At 44.2% G+C, this 18,794-nt stretch overlaps 1 protein-coding gene across 38 annotated transcripts in view; it reads right to left on the bottom strand.

The window, feature by feature from the left end:
- LOC109371009 (uncharacterized) overlaps positions 1-18,794 on the bottom strand; it is a 214,789-nt gene that overhangs the window by 38,656 nt on the left and 157,339 nt on the right. For 36 of the 38 annotated variants that reach the window (XR_014879734.1, XR_014879751.1, XR_014879742.1 and 33 more), the window contains 4 exons: positions 11,919-11,987; positions 11,246-11,359; positions 7,443-7,548; positions 5,431-5,711 (listed from right to left, as the gene is read on the bottom strand). The gene's annotated coding sequence lies outside the window, so the exon portion shown is untranslated. Of the gene's footprint in view, positions 1-5,430; positions 5,712-7,442; positions 7,549-9,565; positions 9,616-11,245; positions 11,360-11,918; positions 11,988-18,794 lie in introns of all 38 variants that reach the window. The other 2 variants (XR_014879729.1, XR_014879746.1) reach the window with 2 other exon arrangements.

Below are 18,794 nucleotides of genomic sequence, written 5' to 3'. Positions count from 1 at the left end.
TTGGCTTCTGCCCAAAAATGGAGCACCTTGGGGATCTCGCATCACAGCCCAAGCTTTCCAAATAGCATTATCTGCAAAGCCGTAAGGACATGAGTGGATCATCAGTTCTCATACAGAGCATCTTTCCTTCCCATCGATTTTCCATCACTGCTCTAACTTCCAGGAAACACAAAGGATCTCCTGTGGCACGTGGGACTCGATGGCAGGACTCTGCTAAAACCAAAGATGCTGAGAGGCTGCAGAGCTCCAAACGTGCTGCACCTTGTACTCGCCGCTTCCACTGAGTTGAACTTTTCCCTAAAAAGAACTAATTAACACTGGACAGCCCCACAGCAATTCCTCATCTGCTCTGGAGCAGAGTAGCCCATCACTATGGTGATACAACATTAAAGGGCTGGGTCCAAAATGCTTTCCTGGCAGGAAGATGCATGCACCAGGCCAAGATCGGGGATGCCAGGCGAGCTGCTTGTAACTCTGGAGGAGATGCTCCAGGCTTACCCCAGTGTCACTGAGATTAGCCCTGGCCCGTGGCCTTTGAGGACAGCTCCATCCTGGCAGGCAGATGGCTCGCCTTCTAATTTGGAGGGGCTGAATGACTTTCCAAACCTTTGATTCCTGACTGATGTATTCACTTCAGGAGACACAAAAGTACAAAATCTCAGCATGGAGTGACTCCCGTGCTTTCTTTTTCCTTCCTTCCCACCCCCCCCGCGCCTTGTCTTTTCTTTTCTTCTCTCCCTGGACAGTTTTATAATTTTGGCTTGCAGCCAGAATGTCTGTCCTTATTAGCTTGGGCTGGCTGTGAAACACCTGCAGCCCATTAGAGCGGGAGGATGAAAAAAAGTCAACTGTCATAGGTAAAGTAATGACCACTTATTTCTTTGTTTTAACATACTAAAGGGACATTCGAGAAGGGAAGGCAAAAATGACATAGCTTCCCCATCATGCCTGACACTGACTGGACTCAACTGAAGACACCGGGTCGTATTTTTATCTGATAAGTGACTCTAATAAACAGTAATACCTTCACACCAGTAAGGATCCCAGTTTATTCAATGTGACAAGCACTTGGTGCATTTGAATAGTGTCTTGCACACCTTTTTTTAATTTATGTCTTTATTATGACCTAAATAGGCATTAAGAAGAAACTTCCCTCTGGGCAGGTTATAACTAGACTGCCTATGCCATTTCCCTCTAATATCCCAGCTGCAAACACTGCCAGCTCCAGCCAAGCCTCCTTAATGGCAGCACAAAAGGGGTGTGGGAAGGGACAGATGTGTCCAAGTCCCACTGGCCACTGCCTCTACCAGCAGGGCTGCAAGAGTGACCAGGGTACAGACAGGGACATTACTCAGTGTATCATTACAGGCTTTGGAGTTACAGCTTTTCCAGTAAACACAGAAATTGCTTTCACAACCTGGGCACAGGGCAGCACTGGGGAGCCAGTCACAGGCAGTATTTACTCACACCCAGTTCCCAGCCTGCAGCGCTCCACCTTACCCCAAAGTCCTGCTAACTGACCCCGAAGACCCACTGGTTGTGGGTCTGCACTATCCATCTGAAGATGAAATGAGCCCTATTCACAATTACAAAGATGTGTTGGTGCACTGGGATGGCTATCGCTCTGTCCCTGGCTCCTGATGAGATGCAGACAGCAAGGAGATCAAAACATCCTTCTAAATCCCCAATGTTTAGCAGTGCCACAAAAAATATATATACCTATATTGAAGGAAAGGGCACAACCAGACCTCCTGCTATCGATGTCTAACTAAAGGTTCATGCATCTTAACAGGGATGCCAGAGAGATAGGGGCTGGCGGGACATCTAGAGGTCTAAATAATTTATCATGCTCCTGAACTTTGACAACAAAGTACGCAGTCTAAATGCAGCTCCAAGAGTTTTGCTGCTGGCAGCAGACTCACTCTCAAAGGACCAAATGGTATTTCAATCCCAGCTGCCCATTCAGTGAAAATGCCACAGTCATGATGTTAAGAGACTCAACGTTCCTTCCAAAACTTTGCTGTATTTTAATCAAACTTACTTGCCTAGCTGCAAGGCAGTTGAGACATTTACCCCAGCAGCTCATGTTTTCAGTTCTGCATCCAGTGGAGTGCAGCCATAGGAAAAAAAAACAGAGATGAAATATTTGTCACCACAAGGGATTCTGCCAAATACTCCCAACTGCTGTCCTGGAGCATGGAAACACAATTCTGCTGTTGCACACAGGTCTGACTATTTGCATTTTTAATAATTCAAGAGTTTAATTAGTATCATGGCCTTAATCAGAAGCTGAAAATACAGCTGAAGTCATCAGAGCTTAATTAGTTTAAAAAAAAAAAAAAAAAAAAATACTGCACTCTGAAAACATCTTTAACATGAAGGTCTGTCCTTAGCTTGGTGACTTAGGGTTCAGATGAGCAGAACCTGTTGCTTCTTGTTCCCTGGATCAGTACAACTGAGAATAACTCAAAATCCCCGAACAATACAAAATCAAATCAGGTGTCTTCCCCTCTTTCTTCCCACAGACTGTCCTACGGACTCAGGAAAAACTGATCAGATTGAAGAGAATCTCTGGGTCCATCCCGCAACTGCATGTGAATTTCCCCTGAGCAGGAAATTAACACTTTTAGCAGAAATACCAACAAGTATCACTGGAGCTTCACTCATGGGCAGAAACGCTGCCTTGAGAGCAACAACTCTGTACGGCCAGAAAAATCACTGCTCAGCAGTGGGAGCACGGAAGCTACCCTGTGCAGCTCACAGTGCTCCTTGCAGCCCCAGGTGGGTGCTGTAGCACCGCAGGTCTGGTGCAAGGGATGGAAGTGGTCTGCTGGGGAATGACCACCAACATGGGGCTGAGGGAATCTCAAGCCCTGGCAACAGGCGTCCATTTACTCACCAGACAGATTGATAGCATTGTACAGGACATCCTGGATGAACTTTTTCAAACAATATGTGATTTAATGGTGGGATTCATCACCACCCAATGCTGCGGAGGCCAAATATATAAACAAGTTCAAAAATGGATTAGCAAAACTCATGGAAGATAGGTCAATCATAGACAATTAAATATGGTAGTCCGGATGCAACTTCCAGTTCAGGAAGTTAGTCAGCCTAATGCCCTTCCACCTCTGATTTACTTGTAAAAAGGAAGCCTGAAAAATTCTCCTGATGCCAAAACTGTCCCTCGGCTCCAAGCATTAACTACAATCACAATATACTCTTTTTTATTTGGCCGGGGGAGGGGATTACATTTTCGTTCAGTAATGATATTACAACATGCTATTTATCTCCCTCTGCAGCTCCTGGACCTCCGTGTAACCTCCCATCTCCCTGTCCCCCTAGGAATATCACAAATAAATTAGTGAAATTTACTGGAAGGTGATAGCAATCACAGATACTGCTAAATTCCATTTAGCATGGAATAAGGAATCCAATCACTTATGTACATAGGAAAGCTCTGAGTGGATCGCACTGTTAAAACATTCTGTCCTTCAGAGTACTGGACCAGAGGAAGGTGCTGGAAAGCCAGGATGGAAAAAAATATGAGCTGGTTTGTCCCCAAGGAAAGTTCTAACCTCAGGACAGTTAGTGCTTGATTTATTCCCTGACACATGTGTGCACAGAGGCTAATTTTACACATATACACAAAACACACACAGAGTACATTGCACACCATGATGCTGTGTATCCCCATCCCCTTTGGATCCTGTTAAACTCCCACAGGACCCAAAGAGCAGCTCATAGCACAGATTATCTGCTCTCAGTCCAGTTGCCCTCCTACCTGCTGCACTTTTACCCACTGTCTCCTTTTTGAGAGCGTTTTGGGGTGTTGCTGGAGAGCAAAGGACAAGATGACAAATGAGCCAACACACAGCAACGGAATGTAAGTGAGTCTCAGCTATTTTTAATTAAGAAGCGATGACAGCTGACTAAATTCCCTGACACTGCAGTTAAAGGCTCCCTGACCCAGACATCATTGGACACTCTCCTATGACCAATATATATTGGTCCCGACGGTGCTTCTATTATTGTCCCCGCCGTCTCGACAGATGCAGGACTAACAAAATCTATGTCTATTACCAGCATGCAAATAGTGAGATAAAAGTGTGAATGCTTATGAGCCAGAGGAGGCAGCAGGTGAGAGGAGGACAGTGAAGGTCATTTTCAAGGGAGTGCTGAAAGTGCCAATGTTTGGCTTTCAATAAATGTTCAAAAGGTTTAGACAAATTTAACTGCCATTTTCATTTTCGGTTGGTTAAACCAATGATGGATTGACCAGGAGAGAGGCAGAGAGACAGAAAGAACAGTTCCTGCTGTAAACCAGATAAAAGATAAGAGGTAAGGCAGCGTGATCTGCGGACTGACTCCTCTCAGCCCACAGATCACAGGGAGGGCTCCACAGAGAAAGCTTATCTTCTCATTGCCAGACCAAAGAACCCAGCAGCCTGGTAAGGGAATCTGGATTTGAAGGCTAAGGATACACCTGACTTCATACAAGGATTCTTTAACAAGAGCTGAGAACACAACAAGGTGTCCAGCTCCCACTACCACAACAGGCTGCCTATCCTTCAGTGCAACAATACACACCATGAACTCATGCTAGGCAAGGTGGCAGCTCTGCATTGCTTTAGCTGTCTTGAAAAGATGTCAAAAGGAAGATAGCAACCACAAAAAGACAATACAAAACTCACTCACTTACTCAGGGCTTGCATGGGCAATGAATCCAGCATGAGATCACTTTACCTTGAGCTCATTAGTTGGTTTCAGTAGGACAGACAAAGAAAAGATGCCCTTCTATCCTCTCCAAAGGAGAGAAAGGGGTAAACTGGCAGACACGTCAAAGTCAAACAAATCACGTACAAACTTGGCATGAGCGAGACAAATACATTAAGGAACATCATCAGGAACTTTCCAGTATGGTTGCACAGTGGGAGGGGGAAAGAGATGCTTTCTGCTGTTGCTAAGACAGTTCCCCCAGCCTTACTCTCTCCCAACCCAATCCACGGGTGTTCTCCTCCCATTGGCTCACCAGCTGCATCGAATGATCATGACAGGTTTTCGTCCTCCTCGCCCTATTGGCTTCTGCCTATGGCTTATTATCAGGGGAGAGCAAATCAGACACGTAATCAATAGTTTGCGAGAAGGAACAGGGCTGCACGATGCTACATTTGCATGAAATCTCTTGCTGCTATGCCTCTGCATTCAGATAAGCACAGATTAGCTGCATCAGCCGCGCTCGCAGAGGTGAGCGGAGATGGCAGAGCAGACGGATAGCAAAGCAGCACTGCAGTGAGCTGCCAAGGAAAGGCAGCACTGAATGCTCCAGTCCTGCTCTACAGAAGGTAAGCCAGTGTGAATCAAAGACCACGAGCATCCTGCCCCAGCACCAATCTAGATGTATGCAGAAAACTTTTTTTGGTAGCTCACCTGAACTAGTATTCCCAGCTTAGGTGCTCCTCAGGGCAATGAGCTATGAGAATAACAAAAAGGTGCACAGCAGAGGAGAGATCTTCCCTGTAGTGCTGTAAGTGATGCCCTCTCCTGCAGGGATGTATGAAGATGCTTTGTTTGAAGGCCTCCAGAAGCGTTCTGGGATGGGCACACAGCATGGAAGCAATCCACAAGGCCACAGACAGCTTTCCTGGCCAGATACAGGATGATGTGTGACAAGTCAGCCTCCATAGCCATGCTCCTTGGTCACCACTGGCCTGCAGAGACATGGGAACAGTGGTTTCTTCATCTTGCAGCTACAAAAACACATTATTAGGCAGAAAAGCACAGCAGCAGTGGGATGGTTTCCAGTCCCACCACAGCCCAGGTCAAGGCCTGGAACAAGAAGTGGCAGATGAGTTGCAATCAGTTTCCAACTATAAGTAATGCAGCCTTGAACCAATAGCACATGTCTGAAACACCCATGTAAAACAACCAGGGGTTGCCAATGGCTTTAAAACCAACCACAAAATAAAACTACTTCTTAAGGATGGGAACCTCAGACTCCAGGAGATCAAGTGCACCACCAAAGTAAGCACAGCTAACTAGTGAACCAGCCTCAAGCTTCAAGCTTTAAATTCCCTGATGAAATATCCCCAGGCACATTGGGACACCAGGGAACAGCAGCCCTTTGGCTATTTTCTTTTGCCACACAGGTGACTCAGTATCCGGACTACAGAAGAAAAACTGGTGTTTCTTTTTCTGTCCAGGACCGCAAGTGACTGACAGCAGAAGGAGCTCAGTCCAGCTTCCAGCCTGCTCCTAACAGAGGAACACACAACTAAAAGAGGCCGGGGAACCCAGCAAACCCATCCACTGTGGTTGGACATACGCATAATCAACGTACATACACAGTGCTTTTTGTCCTTTACAATAAGCAGATTCATTTAGGAAGAGTTATAACTTAGGCTGTTACAACATAATACAACTATGAGGCAAGACAGGAAAATATTCTCTGGAAATTTTCATTGCCAAACTTTTTTTTTTTTTTTTTTTTAACTGGGGGAGCAGTTGGACAAAATACATTAGATCAGTTAAAAAAAATTCCAAGGTTTTGCCCTGAATTCATTCATATTTCTGACATCCATGGGGACGGTTTCTTCAACATAAGATGGACCTTGAAGTTAGAAGGAAGAAAGAGAAAAGAGCCTGTCTAATAATCAGGTTCAAATCCCTACTTGATCTCACTCTGTAAGGACCTCGAATTAGGTCTACAGTTACCTATTTGGCTTCGAGTATTTTGGGATCTCTCTCCAGCTGATACAGTGTAAGTTTCATCCTAAGGCAGAACAGGAAGAATGTTCTGAGTTCTCAAAAGCGTTCATGACTTTGGACAAATACATTACATTCAGCTTCAAAACAACTCTGTTCTCTTTTTGATCTTATGTAATAGTCTAGATGTCTGTGTTTTGATTCCTCCCAATTGTGCACTCAAACTGGTACAGAGCTCCATGAAAGAAAGTTAATGGACTGGAAGGAAATGTACACTTTTTTTCTCTCTCTAAACCATGTGCCTCTTTCCAGAGAAGAAAAGCATGAAATTTAGCAACAACTGAGCTGATAAAACAAACTCAAATAAGAACTCCTATCGTAAGCTAAGTCTGCTTCAGCCACTCAAGAAGATGGAACCGATAAACGAAGCCTTGTAGATCAATAAAAACCTGTTAAATAAAATGAGAGCTCTTTCAGACTAATTCAAGAAGCATCCTACAATGAAAAAAGATTCTGTCCCTGACAGCCTGGGATCAGACTTCTTTTCTACTTACTCTTAGTGGCTACACAACAGCATTTATCTGAACCAATTAGATTCTTACCAGGAACGTATAGGAAATACTCTGCACCAAGGTGAAGCTGGTATGTTACAACCTGTGTTGCTTTGACTATTATGGTGATCAGTTCACTTTTGATTGAGCACTTCACCACCTAAGTAGGAAGGGGTTCTCCCTTACCTGGAAATGAATTCAGTCCTGAATGGCCTTGTTGGTGAGTCTGCAACAAGAAGGCAAATAAGGATGGATGCACACTTCTTCACCCCCACCTTGCAGCAGGCTCAACCTAGGGTAGCAACAATAAGAAACATTTGGATATAAGCCTAATGGATGATCAGACAGCAAACACAGGGAAGGGAAGGAAATAAAGCCTCTATGCCTTTCCCAGGGATACAGGGTGCTCAGACACCTTCTGCTGTTTGTTCGTCCCACAGCGATGCTGAGACATTCTGTACAGCCCCAACGGCCGCACGCAGCAGTGCTGGCAAAGGAAACAAAGCTGGAGCTCACTGTTGTTCACACCCCAATCCTGTTCATGATGCATCTGGTTCTGGCTCACCACTTGGACCTCAAGGCTTTCAGGCTGCCATTTACCAGCAGTCTGGCATAGCTGGCAGAGAAGGAGGAGTCAAGAAACCCGAGAGCCATTTGTGAGCCGAAAGGTTTTGTTCAAATTCATTTTCAACTTTTCATTTTGAAACATTTTTGTCATTCCCAGCATCTCTCTTTTCAGATCTGCCTCACTTTAAAAAACACTGGAATGTCACTGTTCTTCTAATTTTTGTTTCACAGAGAAAACTATTTTCTGTGTGCGCTTCAGAATTTTTACAATCCAAGAATACAGCCATCCTTTCTTAGTACACTGTACAACTTTCATGAAGGATTTCAACTTCTGTCTTTATCTGCTTCTGGTTTGTTTCCCAGCTTCATTTCATTAGTACAATATCGGAAGGAGTTCATATTGTTAATAAAGCCAAACCACAGGAATACATCTTGTAACTGCTCTATTTCTCTGAAGCCAAAGGCTAGTAAAAGTTCTCCAAACTTCAATTTCATCTTTTAATAGCTCTATGCAAGGTAATTCAATGTTACTAGTCCCGTTTTGCTATTAAACAGAGGCACAGAAGAGTGATAAGAACAGTCCCAGGCCATAAAATAAGTAGAAAAAGACAACCAAACCCTGAGTCCTGATCCACAGCTCCTGCTCCGTCCCAGCGGACAACATTCTTTCCTATGACTACTAAAAATATTGGGGTCTTCTGTGAACCAGACTACGATGCTAATTTTTGAGGTGAAACGAGCTACCCAGCATGGGAAACCACAGAAGAGAATATAATCCTCTCAACTTCCTGAACTATTGTACAATAAACAGCTTCAGAACTGGTTTCCCACAGAGACACCTGTATTTTAGGAACAGATAAGAAATGACATGTGCATATACATAGTCACATTTTCTTTTTGTTGTTGTTTATACACAGATATAGTCAACAGGCACAAAAATAAAATACATGTGTGAATATTAAATATACATACATCCGTATCAAAGTTACTACAATCAGAAGGAAGTTTGACTCAGCACGGTCTGAAAAAATGCAAAGAAGCACAAGAGCCAACAAATCTTGAGCTCAAACCCAAGATCCAAGATATGACTCACCAGGTCGTCGGGAGCAACTCAATACTTTCACTGCCTTGGTTTCCCCAGCTGTAAAACAGAGCTAATTACACCACAGCACAGCTGTGGGAATGAGCTGCCTGCTCTGTGCACAGTGCTTCAGGCACAGAAAATGCAAAGATCTGCTTGAACGGGAGCACGGAGCCAAGGCACTTCCTTCAAGATGCCTTTCTCCAGCGGCCGCACGTTGCACCTGCCCACAAAACGCCTGAGCTTCCCACGTGTCCATTGGCCACAGCTTTATGCCCTTCCCTCAACATGTGCCACCACAAAACCTGGCTACCTCTCCATTATGTAGGAAAGGAATGCTGTTTCCAACAATTATATTTCTATAACTGAAGTGCTACATAAGCCAGGAGTGCCTCTGGTACCAATGCCAGTAGCTCTCATGAATGCCACCTCTTAAAAATAAGTAAACTAACAAGTTTCCAGGCTCATTTGTTCAGAATGACAGATTGACAAACATGGTCTCCTTCGCTTTTTTCTTTTTACAAACGGCTTTTTATATCTCATACCCCAAAATAAGCCCTGACCCAGCTGCACTGCCATGTTAAACAGTAATTACTCTATATAAAGCTGACCGAATGGGAATATTTGTGGGACAGAGGAATGGAATTATTTTAGGACTTACACAAACTCTCTCTGGGAGTGGCGAGGCTGGCTGTGGGTAATGTGGTGTACCTAAGAAACAAGTGGATACAGGAAGGTTTTTTCTTCTTCTTCCAGGCCTCCATTAAAACACACTAGCTGACATTAAACCCACTCTCCCAAATTTCTGCTCAGGTAAAAAGATAAAACTAAAAAAAAAAAAAAAAAAAAATTAAAAATGCACATTAATGTTTCATCCTGGCTACATTAAGGATGCACTCATTGTCTTTTGGGCACGTTTGGGCCCACTGAATTGTTGTTCCTCTTAGAGGAACCATCAATACATCAACCTCATCCCCTCTCAAATACTTAGAGCATCATTTCCAAGGACCTAATTTGAAGCAGGTGAGAGCTTGCAAACAGAACTGCTCTCACCTGGGGTATGGCCTGCCTTGTAGGAAGGTGGGGATCTCTATAGGGAATCCTAGAGGAGGCTGAGAGAGCTTACAGAGTGGCAATGCTCGGTTCAACAAACCTGCAGAAATTAGTGGCATGCCATTCTGGTGCAAGCAGCAGTTCTCCAGTTTCCAAAATATCCCTCCTCCTTATGTCATGGTAAAAAAGTGTAAAAACAGAAAGTGGTTTAGCAAGTAGGAACATCGCAATTCAAAATAGAATCAGAGAGGATTAGAGCAAATACCCAGACTGTTCTAACTTGTGTTTACGGTCCAAATACTGTACCAGTTCTTGTTATTTTCAGGGCTTTCTTCCTGTGTTGTAACATTCTCTCTGGGATTAAACTTGGCCCATGCAACATGTGACTCATCTGACTGCAAGTCCTTGGGCATGTGCTGCAGGTGTGGTTGCTGCTCATCACCAGCGACCCATCCTACAACTTCAGAGCCCAGTGCAACACGTTACACTGGGGCTTTTGCTGAAGGGGTAGGAAGAAAATGACAGCATCTGCCTAACGCTAGATTTTCATGCTTAATTAAGGGCTTCAAAAATAAGTCAGTTTTCTGAGCAGGATGGTGGGTGAAAAATAAAAGAAAGTGAGTTTTTAATGATTTCAGAGAAACATGAGCCCAGTTTCTAGTCATTGTGCACCCTTGCAGCCAGGGATTTCAAGTTAAAAATTTGTTGCTATGGAATTCGTGTTATCTGCAGCATGGAGCACTGCTGATGGCCAAGCTAATCCCAAGTGGCACTCCTCTGCCTTCACTGATGTAAAACAGATTCACTGCTTTCAGGTTTGCCTTTCATTCTACCTGACTTTCTTTCTTCCAGAAGATAAGTCCTTTTTCTGTTCCTGTCTCTGATTAGTTCTTTGTGTTACCTCTACATGATGCTATTATTCAATACTGAATCCAACCTGCTGGTCTTCATTCTCCTTGTGTAACCTGCACAAGCACCAGCACCCTGCCAAAACTCCCTTCTGACACAGTATTGCCTTCAGATTTAGTGTGAAATTCACAGGTGAGCTGTTTTAGCTGTAACGAGGCACAAGATGTAACAGGAGCTAACTGAAAGAATAAGAATTCAAAGAATAGAAACAGGGAAAAAAATCAACTATGCAGAAGCATGGATTTGTGAGCCTAGCAACAGCCTAAAAGGTTTTCTAGCTCTTAATTATCGCTTCAGATCACAATTAGCAAAGCTCTTCCAATAGAGGGGAGAAAAAAAAAGATAATCACTTCCATTGACTGAGTGCTGAATATCTCACCTGAAAGCAGATTCCCCTCAAGGTTGTTTACCAGTGGGAAGGAGCAGCCATGAACTAGGAGAGCAGCTTCTGTTGTCTGGTTCAGAGAAAGGACTTCACCAGTACTGACAGATCCTGAAAGAGAAGGAAAATCACACTCAGTAGTGGAATTAGATGCGATCTCCACAAGCAGCCAATGACTGCTGGAGAATTCAGCACTGCTCACGTGCTGAACGTTTGATATTTGCCTAAAAAGAACAGTGAGTCCAGGCCTGGAGAATGCAGGTAGCACTGGTACAGCACATTTCACCCTCAGTAATTTTGCAGATAACGCCTTGTTGGGAGGAAGTACTGCACACCAAGTTGGGAGGAAGCATTGACATGCCTGGGGGAAGGAAGGCCTGATGTAGGGATGCAGACAGGCTGCATGGTTGGGCTGAGGCCAGCTGTAGGAGGTTCAACAAGACCAAGTGCCAACTTTCAGATTCACTCTCCTAATGCTGACAGTGCTGACTGAGCACAACTCCATGCTCAAACTTCTACTTTCATTGTTTGTGACCAGACCCATGTGCATGTCACTCTCAATCTCTTATATTTTGAAGCTGTGGTTCCACAGCCCTCCTTTAAAAACAATCAAATGATCACGACGTAGGAATTAAAGATACTTAAACAGAATTATGGAAAATAAACATACATGCTTTCTGTGCTGCTGGGTTGCTGTAAAACACACTGCTTTATTCCTTCTCTCTCAGCCAACGTTCACCTACATGGGACAAAAAGAATTTAAACGTTATATCTAGTTGCTTACCAACACTTTCTAAATAGCACTGGACCTCTTACACAGATAATTTGTGCTGTAACACTGAAGGATGGGGCTGATAGAGCTACAGCTAACAGCACTCAAAGAGCTGGTCTGTATTCTGAATTAAAATGTAAGAAATAAGTTTAAAAAAAAAAAAAAAAAAGCTGCAACAGCAAAAGTCTGAGTTCTGCCAAAGTTGATTAACTCCCAAATCCCATCTGTGAGAGATGCAGCTCCTGCAGTGCCAGCAGTGCAGCGTTGTCTCACAGAACCTTTATACAAATATGATGCAGAACACTGTACAAATATTCATCACTTAATTTCAACAATAACTGAGGCAGGTGGGGGGATCACTAACACTACTTCTGATTTTACAGAAGGGTGGAGAGGATTGTCTAAGGTAAATCAGTAAGGAACAACAAGAACTCCAAAGCATCCTCCTATCTCTGAGAAAACACATGGTTTGTTTACAAATAAAAACATCTTTGACCCAAAGCCAAGTGAAGTTTGAAGATTTGAAAACAAAATCATTAGCAGGCTTCAGCTCACACTCCATTAGGAATGTGGCTCAGCTTAAGAATCCATTTCAACTATAAACTGCTCTCCCTGTTCTGTTATTGTTCTCCTGCTGCATCCAAGCAGAATTTCCCTTGTTGCAGCTCTGATCTTAATTAATGCCCTTAGTAGTGAGGTACTAATTAAATAAAAGAACTGATACAGACTCTAGGTAAAGCAAGGCATGCCGGTCCTAAGAGGGCAAACTGCTCAGCATCAAGTATTAGTGACAGAGCTGCAAATACAACACTGGGGCCCAAACTCCTCATCTTCTGTCACCTTTCAAACCAAACAGCCTCTGATGATGTCCCAGAGAGGAAAATACGAACAGAACCTCTGCTTAGGCTTCTTTCTACCTGTAGCAGAGCTCCATGCAGGGAAGGAGTGCAATCACATGGGGCCAGATGTTCAGCACATCAAAATCCATCAACTCCAGCGCCTAAAGTCAAGCTATGCCAATTTACATCAGTTGATAGTGTGACCTATATAACGAAAACTTGCTTGAAGCAGCTACGGAATACAACCTTGATTTATTCCAAATACATTATATTTAACGCTGTCACTTTTCTCTTTCATGCCAACATGCAAGCGCAGGAGACAGACAGATTTGGATCCTCTCAGCTGGGAATCGTGTTCTTGCAACACTCCTAGATGATGCACATACTGTCTCTATTTGTGTTCACCCTTTCAGATGGCAGGGTGCCCATGAAAGAAGCTGATTAGCGCTTGCCCTGGGCTATCAAGGCAAGGCAATGGTATGTTTAGATCAGCAAACTGTATAACAATATAAATGTCATCTCTTCTACTAGAAGCCTTGGCAGTATTTGCATCTTGTACTTCGTTGCATGTATGTGCCAAAAAGAAACCCAAGGACACACAAGAAAGACAGGCATGGGATTCACCAGCCCTCCCCATTGCCAAAACATGCTGTACAGCAGTGGGTGCCTCATTAATCCCCAAAGACCATCTACAGGGTGTCAGATTGTATGTAACATGAGCACTACTGGTACATATACATATAGCCTTTTTTGTTCAGCCAGGCTCACAAGCAGAAAATGAACCACAAGCAGTGTGTCTGGCACAGTTCAAGACACGATCTGTACACTTGCCCAGAAAAGATGGCATTCAGCCTAAACAGAATAGCCCTGGGTGGTTGTGCAACATCTCTGCTGCTGGGGCAAACTGTGGCAATACCTAGCAGACACAATGGATAATGGGCTGAGGACACTGAGTGTGGGACACTACTGGAGTGCATGCCAGACCTCTAATGGCCTGGCACTCATTAGCGTTTGATTGTTACTGGAGACCTATATGACATGAAATGATGGTCTCACTCCAATTCCTGGTGAGCGAATGTCAGCACCATTATCACAGTAAGCATCCATCTTAGCCGTCTTACCAAAGAAGCCAAGGGCTGAATGGGAAGAAAGGCTGATCTATGTCTCATTGTCAGTACAGGGGGCTTTCCAGGACAGAGCTGGGGTGAGCTAGCAGGGTTTGGAACTGCTGCCTTCCTAAGTCCTACTGAATTCTGCAGCAGACAGGATAGGATGCAATAAGATACAACGCAGCAAAGATACAACAGAAGAGAGAGAATGCAGACAAAGGTAGGAAAGGCGACTCTGCACGTAGGCAGAAAATTGTCACAGAATGACACATTGAAGGGATAGCAGAATGATACACCCAGATCATGAGAAATAGCCCTGCAAACACGTAACTCACCAGGACACTGCAGCAAATACAAGGAATGTGCTCTGCAGTTTCCATGTTGCTCAACCAGTAAGGAACAAGCAGTTGCGTTGAAGCCAACCCCCAACCTTCCATGTCCATGCACTCAGCAGTCTCAGGCTCTGCTCTCAGCACTCTGGGGTACCCCAACAGTTTCCTCCTCCAGCAAACCAAGAACTTTCCACACACTTTGTAGAAACTGACAACCGAATGCTTTATCTTGACCAGTGACGGCTGTCATTTGTTTTCTCCGTGTTAGATTTTCATGACAAACACCTGAACCAGCAGCCCTTTAGGAGTGCCCATCTCTGAGATACCCCTTCGTTGCTCTGTGTAACTGTACGGAATCTCTGTTTCGTTGCACAAGGGCTGGTGTTTGAAGTACAGCAGGGACTGTAGGAGCACAGAGTGACCCTCTAAGCAGATTATGCAAAGTGTCACTTAGCATTAAACCTCTATTTGGAAATGAGAGTTTTTTATTCTTAGCTATGTTAACAAAAATCAGAAAAGATACTTGGGATTTCTGATATTAAAGTGGAGCCCTCAGCTTTCTGAGAGCCCTTAGTCATGCCCTTATTCTACTGCATATCCTTCAGAAATTCCTATTTACACCGCTTTATGTTGGCTACTTCTTTTATTTCTGAAAAGAGAGATCTGTCTGAACTGCTTTGTTTGATAACCAGTACCCAGATGCATTAAACTCGGATTGCATAAGAGGACTTTCACTTTGTACTAAAGTTTACAGGAGAGAGATATTTAAAAGATTATGAAAGTTGATAGGGGGGGGAAAAAAATGCTGGAACATATCCATCAGAATTCCAGTACAAATTGTTGCAGCACCAGAATTACATTGCAAATGAATGCTAATTAAGATGTTGGAAAGAATTCTATCATTGAATAAAGAAAGCAATGCACCTTGTGCACTTGTATCAAAGTGTTCTACTACTCTGACCGCACTGAGGATAAGCAGCCCTTCATGTTATACAGATGCTAACACAAACCTTTGCCTGATGCTTCGTGGCTATTGCCCAAGGAGCAGATTCAGACTCTTACAACAAGCAGTGCCATCCTGCACATGGAAACTTAACAAAGGCACTTCAGGTACTTCAGGTGAGCATCAGGACTGGAGCTGTCCAAGAAAATACGATGTCAAATGACCTGGATTTCTCTCAAGGGTGGTTTTTTATTGTTGGCTTTTTGAAAGCAATTAGAGACTATTCTGTTACTATCTCACTGTCAGTCATTTTTGGTTTGGGTTCGTTTGGTTTGTCCACACTTCTATTGGATATTTGGAACAATTTCCCATTGCCTCCACATTGATCAACCTATTTCCAAGCGTTTGATGGATCAGTTTGGGGTTTGATCACAAACTGTGTCAATGCAGGGTCTATTTATAGCATGTATATTTAAGATGATAAACAGGGCAGGTTTTGCAATGGTAATGTGGAACATAAGAAGAGCCCAAACAAAGAATCCCATTGACATGACTATGTCTTGGATCAGGCCCACTGTGAATCTGAAGACAGAATAAGAAGCAGGATGGCTATTCCCTTCCAGTAAATATGCAAAGTTCTCTTCTCACATACAATGGAAACAGTTTTGCACTGATGTAGATCATGGTCCATGGATAATCAGCCCACTATTCACTTCCCCAGCTTTGCGGAAGCGTAATCAGGAAAGCATTATGAAGAAAAACCTGCCCTGCAGGGATAGACTTGCTTTAATAATGTTTATGACTTGTCCATATTGTATTTATGTCTGGAAGTTGATTTCCTGGGTTTTCCCACCCTTCCCCCAACTCTCAGCCCCAAAGACAATCTGCAAGCTGAGCATCCCCTAGGATAAACGGGGAAAGCTCCATGACTCTGATGGACAGCACTCTGCTTCTGCAAGCTCAACATCAGACACAGAAATAACGCTGATTTTACTGAACACAAAGGTCAGAGCTCACCTTTCTCTGAAGCGCATGGCCCAACAACAAGCCCACGTTTCACAGATTAATGGATCAGGACTGCAAGTGCAACACTGTGTTGGCTGCTGGCTGCCCTTCTCACTTGTCTTGAGAATAGTCCAGATCCAGGCCATGGACAGCAATACTAAAAAAAAATGATGTAAAGCTCCCCCAGTACCTGCCAGGCTCACCATTTTTACTGAGCCTTACAAATGTGCCATCAGTACCAGCTCTTCTACCGCCATCAATCTTAGTCGCCCAAATCCATCACAGAACAAACCCCAGAGAGGAGCCAATCTGCAGAGCAATTGCAGAAAAACACGGAGAGATTCGTTCCATTTGTGTGCTCTCAGACGCATTCCTCAGGCAGAAATTTGCTGGGTTTGTTTCTGCTATTCCACTCTGCTTTCACTGCTCATTTCTGGAAAACCTGCCTCAAACTTCCCCATTTTCTGATGCTTTCCAAAGCCACCAAATATTAAAGCCTGCTTTGGCTGCATGGCTGTTAACATCTGATGGTGCCTGAAGGCGTGCACTGAGGTGAGATTTCCAGGAAGAAGATACATTCAATAGGTATTTCTTGTTCATTGGGTTTTTTGGTGCTTTTTTTTGTTGCTGTTATATGGCACTGTTGTCAAAAAGCTTTGAGCAACACAGCGTAAGGCTGCAAAAATTCCCAGGTACCACTAATTTGTGGTTGCCTGTTTGTTTAGACAAAGCTGCCCCTACCCAGGGATGGCTGAAGCCATCACACAAAGCCCTGCAGACACATCTCCTCAGTGAAGGGCCACTGACATCCCCTGGCCTGGCAAAGGATCAGCAGTCCCGAAAACAGAGCACAGCCAACTTCAACACCTCAGGATGAGATAGGGCCAATTATTCCCCAGTTTGGACCCAGCCCACGCAGAAGCGCAGTAGGTTGGGATGCCTGAACCCCAGGCTGCTCTGCAGCTCCTCTGAGCCCCCAGACCTCCCACCTGCTCACATAGAAATGCTGCAGAGGAAAAGGAGAATTTGAAGCACTGAGGCTGGCAGAGCTGCAGCCCAAGTGAGAAGGATGCTTCTGCTCGTGGCCCTGGGCACTCCCCGACTCGTGCAAGGAGCCCAGGAGCTGTGTGCAATGGCTCTGCTGTCCTCTGCTTGGCATCAGGTGTGTGCAAGCAAGCAGAGGCAGGTGGAAAGAAGCACCTACTGCTTTTCTGCCTCACGCTGCACAGGACTTAAAGCTCTGCTCCATTTTATAATGCTGAAGTTCTTCCAGAAGACACAAAATACACAAATAAGCCATGTTTTCACTGTCCTATGCTCCACTCAGCACAAGGATTTATCTGCAAGAAAAGCCCCTGAAATCTACACAGTTCCTTTTTTATTTACCTTTTTTATCTTTGCTTATTTTCTACAAAGGAAAGCAACCCAACCTCGGTTTAGTACAAACCTAGCTGGAAACAAAAACCCTCTCAATTCCTCTTCATTATAAATGGATTGTCAATGTGTTAAATAAATCAGTGAAAATGGAAATCCAAAAATAAATAGCCATCCTGCTGTTGCTATGACAACTCAAATTTTTTACCTGGACAGAGATTCTACATTTCACAGTTAGCAATGGCTGAAAAGGAGGGTCACATTTATATCCAATCCTGGCTCATGTCACCACCTACCCCATGTAATAAGAGGGATTATTTGGGGTTACCTTTTAGCAAAGGAGGGAAGATCAAAGAGAGGAGCTATTTTTCATTCTGGGCAGGAAAGATACAAACACACACGTTCACAACAACACAGCCCAGAGCAGCTATCAGCCCAGAAAGGACAGAGAGCATAAACACTGCAAAGGTCCTGAGCTGCCCCTGCTATGCTAAATGCAGAGCATGCTTAGAATAGGATTAACGTAGTTCAAAACCATACTTTGGCTCATACTGTAAAGCAGTTTCACTCAAAAGCAACGTTTCAGAGCATCAGCTTGAAGTGAATAGTTTGCAGTTTGTGCTGCCCCTCACAGCAGTGAGATGTGTGCCCCAGTGCCCCAGCATCAGCGCTGCACAACCAAACCACTGCCTGCTCCTTACGGTGGCACAAGTGCCAAAATCCCATGGCAAAGGAGGTCCAAAGACAGAAAGAATCAGGGCCATGTGCTACAGTGAAGCTAACTACTTTCTGGGCTGCCTCTGCCATTTGTGATGGGAATGAATGCTCTCTTGTCCTCTAGGATGGCTAAAAAGAGGGAAATTGAGAGGAGTGCTCCCCATTAGAGGAGCACCAGCTACAGAGCTGGGATGACCAGGGGATCCTTTGGCCAGCACGGAGAAGCCAAAGGATCATAAAGGTTGGAAAGGACCACTAAGATCATCCAGCCTGACCACCCTTAGAGCTCCTTGGCTTGGTTCTGCTGCTGTAAATGGGTGACTTCGTGCCTCTTGTCTGGGCACTGCGTTCTGTGCCTTCATCTCTGGGCTGGCAAACATGTCTGCAAAGCAGCCTCTCCTCCACCCCAAGAAGAGACAGAAAATCCAAAGCCTCTAAAAAGTTCCAAAATTCAA

This window comes from Meleagris gallopavo, chromosome 26, assembly GCF_905368555.1.
Source record: "Meleagris gallopavo chromosome 26, MGAL_WU_HG_1.1, whole genome shotgun sequence".
NCBI classification, from domain to species: domain Eukaryota; kingdom Metazoa; phylum Chordata; class Aves; order Galliformes; family Phasianidae; genus Meleagris; species Meleagris gallopavo.
This window is presented reverse-complemented; position numbering and strand designations above follow the sequence as displayed.